Genomic DNA, 3,782 nt, shown 5'->3' with positions numbered 1-3,782 from the left:
AAGCAATTAGCAGAGTCAAAGACAGAGTGAAGTCTGGTTACATAAAACTGGAAGATGTGTGTTAGATTTGGCAATTAGGTCATTATGCATCTTAGGGAAAAGTTTCAGTAGAGGAATGTGGAAGGCGGATTTCAGAGCTCAAGGGGTAAAACTGAGGTGAAAAGCTTCTTTTAAAAAAACCAGTTTTTTCTGTGATTTCAAAAGAGCTGAAAATGGAGGAACAGAAGCTTGATGAGAGTTGACTAGGATGCAGGTGTGAGGGCCTCTTAAAATGAAAAGGTCTTCAGGTGTTTATGGGCTGAGGGGAGGATCCAGTAAAGAGGCCGAGGAAGAGATGACTGACAGGGCAAGGACAGGGTGGATACAGAGGGAGATTGAGGTGGGCCACTGGCTTGGGTTGGCCTTGAACCAGGAAGGGACGTTGCCGACTTCCAGAGTGAAGGAAAGAAAGTAAAAAGCAATGAATATAGATATGTTTACAGAGAGATTGAGTGAGACCTCCCTGATGACCTCAATTTTTCCACTGATGTAAAGGCAAGGTCACCTGCTGGGAATGAAATCAGCAGTTGTTTGGACGAAGGACTTAGGGTAAGTTTGGGGACGTTTGCTGATGGGAATTGAAGAGAGCTGATCAAGACTGAGTAAAGTGACCGGAAGGTACCCTGGGAAGCCACCCCTTCTGCAGACAGTAAATGTGTGTGGAGCCATCATGTGTGAAAATTGAAAAATTGAACAGAGTGAAGCTACCAGATGGGAATAAGTTGATGTGGAAGATAGAAATCAGGAAGTTGTGTTCAAGTGGAGCAGTTACTAAGCCCTGACAAGATTGAGGGTGTGGGTTTTTGAATAAGGTGCTAAAGGCATTGCAAGGCCTTTAAGTTGGATGATCTATGTCCGTGAATGTTAAAATCTCCTAGAATTACGTGAGGAGAGGAAGACGGGGAGTTGGGCCTTTGGTGAGCAAATGGATAACCAGTTGGCAAGTGGATTGGCTACAAATTAGAATGGCTCGAGGATGAAATATGAATTGTAGTGAATCTCTAAAGAGAATGCAATTTTCAGGGAGCTCAGCTCAGTGCTGTCTGATGACCTAGATGGGTAGGATTGCAGTGGATGAGGGGAGTGTGCATGGAGGTCCAAGAAGGAGGGATATGTGTATATGTATAGCTGTACAGCAGGAACTAACACAACATTGTAAAGCATTATACTCCAGTAAAGTTAAAAAAAAAAAAAAACATAGAATGTGATTTTACAAGAGGATGGGAAATCGTGTTCAGAAGCAACATTGACAATCTGTTGAAATGCCAGCTCACCTCTTGGATTCACTGCTCACGGGGTGACAGGACTGGCAGCCTCTACTGAAATGAACTAAACAGGAGAAAGTAAGGCACTTGGGAAGGGGCTAGATATAATTAGCAAAAAGAGAGAGAGCTTGTTACCCCCAAATTTAAGATGGTTAGGAGTTTGATAACAATACAATGAAATTGTCAAAAGGACCCCACGGTTGAATGGGGTCAGTAGTTATAGGAATCAGGAAAAGAAAACAGGCAATGGCAAGATGGTAAAGATATAAGAGAGAACAAAAGAGGCTTATTGTTCAGAAGTTAACCAACGAGTATATAGCAGCAAAGGACTGGCCTTAGATGCTTTGAATTTGTACCAAGTGGTTTGGGGGCCAGAACTAGGTGACTCCCAGGCAGTATCTGCCTCGGTGAGATGGTGAGTAAAGCCACATATGTATATATTAAAAAACTATGATAAACATGGGGGGAAGAAAGTGTTTCTCCTCATTATAAAAGAGGCTCTGTGTGTGTGTTCATGCTCAGTTGCATCCAACTCTTTGCAGCCCCATGGACTGTAGCCCACCAGGCTCCTCTGTCCCTGGAATTTTCCAGGCAAGAAAACAGGAGCGGGTTGCCATTTCTTCCTCCAGGGGATCTTCCCAACCCAGGAATCACACCTGTGTCTTCTGCATGGCAGGTGGGTTCTTTACCACTGAGCCACCTGGGAAACCCAAAAAGAATGCTGGTATAGTCTAATACTAGATTTCTGCTTACTAGAGGCTACAGAATCATTATGTTCAGGATTGATACTGAGGTCATATTTATTAAATATGTAGTCAAGGAAAATACTCATGATTTTTGAAGAGCTGAATTTAGGTGGTGGTTTTATTTCCTAATGGAATGAAATCAATACCTGTTTTTCCCAAGACATTTAACTTGGGAAGAAATAATCAGTCTTATAAACAGATTTTTATGCCCAATAGCTGCACCGTATTCTATTCTTCTGTTTGGAAAGTGCCTGTCTCACTTTTCCAGGCTCCCTTGCAGCTGTGACCTAGACATGTGACCTTGGCCTGGCCTATGAGCTGTGTACACATCAGACTTCAAATCAGTAGCTAGAGATGTGAAGAAGCTGTGACGAAGGCATTTCTCTCTGGCAGTAATAGGGGGATGCAGCGTTATGGGGTCTGGTACACAGCATGATTGAAACAGCGTTCTCCTGGTACTAGTTTCATAGTGTGATGTTGGCTTCATTTCAACCCATGTGGCCCTCCATTCTCCTTGCCTTTTCCTGAGCCCATTACTCAAATCCTCCCAGTGATTTTATGGCCTACTAAATGGTCTTTTTCAATAAATTTCTTTCTTCTTAAATCTGCCAGAATTGGCTTCTGGTACTTTGAACTGTAAACCCTGGTTGAAGCTTAAATTCCTACCACCAATCCTGAGTATTCTGAATGCAAGCTTACCCCGTCACCCGGCAATTCCACTCCTAGGTATACGGTGAACAGAAATGCATACATTTATTGTACTGGAATGTTTATAGCATCATTATAATAAAAGGTAAAAACTGAAAGCAATGCAAAAACATCAACATTTAAATTTTTGCATTTTATACAGGGGTATAGTTGATTTACAGTCTTGTGTTTCAGGTGTATAGCAAAGTGATTCTGTTATACATAATCTCTTTTTTTTTTTCAGATTCTTTTCCCATATAGATTATTACAGAGTATTTAGTAGACTTCCCTATGCTACACAGTAGGTCCTTGCTGATTATTTATTTTATATATAGTAGTGTGTATGTTAATTCCAGACTCCTGATTTATACCTCCCCCCCCCCGACCTTTTCCTTCTGATAACCACAAATTTGTTTTCAAAGTCTGTGAGTCTGTTTCTATTTGGTAAATGAGTTCATTTGTATCATCTTTTTAGATTCCACATATAAGTGATATCACATGATATTTGTCTTTCTCTGGCTGAGTTACATCACCGAGCATGATAATGTGTAGGTCATCCATGTTGCTGCAAATGTATTTCATTCTTTCTAATGATGTTGTTCAGTCACTAAGTCGTATCCAACTCTTTGTGAATCTATGAACTGGAGCATGCCAGGCTCCTCTGTCCTCCACTATCTTCTTGAATTTGCTCAAATTCATGTCCATCGAGTTGGTGATGCTATCTAACCATCTCATCCTCTGCCGCCTCCTCCTCCTTTTGCCTTCAATCTTTGTCAGCCTCAGGATCTTTTCCAGTGAGTCAGTTCTTCTCATCAGCTGCCCAAAGTATTACAGCTTCAGCATCAGTCCTTCCAGTGAATATTCAGGACTGATTTCCTTTAGGATTGACTGGTTTGATCTCCTTGCAGTCCAGGGGACTCTCAAGAGTCTTCTCCAACACCATAGTTCGAAAGCATCAATTCTTTGGCACTCCGCCTTCTTCCTGATTCAGCTCTTTCGTCTGCACATGACTTCTGGAAAAACCACAGCTTTGATCATACAGACC

Source organism: Cervus elaphus, chromosome X (genome assembly GCF_910594005.1).
Source record: "Cervus elaphus chromosome X, mCerEla1.1, whole genome shotgun sequence".
Classification (NCBI taxonomy): domain Eukaryota; kingdom Metazoa; phylum Chordata; class Mammalia; order Artiodactyla; family Cervidae; genus Cervus; species Cervus elaphus.
The sequence above is the reverse complement of the archived record's forward strand: the minus strand, read 5'-3'. Positions refer to the sequence as shown.